Raw genomic sequence first — 639 nt, forward strand, 5'->3', positions numbered from 1 at the left:
ATAAGGTCGCACCCCCCCTCATCCTCCGACGCTCCAGGGAAAAGAAGTCCTGGCCTATCCAGCCTCTCGTTAGAATTCAAACCTTCCAGCAACATCCTTCTTTGCCCCCTTTCCAGTTCAATAACATCCTTCCGACAGCAGGGTGACCAGGATTGTACGCAGTGCTCCAAATGTGGCCGCACCAATGTCTTGTACAAACGCAACGTAAGAAAAACCCTCTCTACCCAGGATCAACCTCGTGAACCTTCTATGGATTGCCTCCAATGACAGTAAATCTTTCCATAGATCAGGGGACCAGAACTGTTCACAGTATTCCAGTGTCTGTTCTAACTAGGATGTGGAGATGTCGGCGTTGGACTGAGGTGGGCACAGTAAGAAGTCTCAGCGACTCACCTGAGGAAGGAGCAGCGCTCTGAAAGCTCGTGATTCCAAATAAACCTGTTGGACTTTAACCTGGTGTTGAGAGACTTCTTACTGTGCTAACCAATGCCTTGTTCAGTTTTAACGATACTTCCCTATTTTTATACTCCATCTTTTATACTCCGGGGAGAGAAAGAGAGAGGGGAGGCAGGAGAGAGACACAGAGACCCACACACACACAGAGAGAGAGAGACAGACAGACACACACAGAGACACACA

Source organism: Mustelus asterias, unplaced genomic scaffold, assembly GCF_964213995.1.
Source record: "Mustelus asterias unplaced genomic scaffold, sMusAst1.hap1.1 HAP1_SCAFFOLD_1945, whole genome shotgun sequence".
Taxonomy (NCBI): Eukaryota; Metazoa; Chordata; class Chondrichthyes; order Carcharhiniformes; family Triakidae; genus Mustelus; species Mustelus asterias.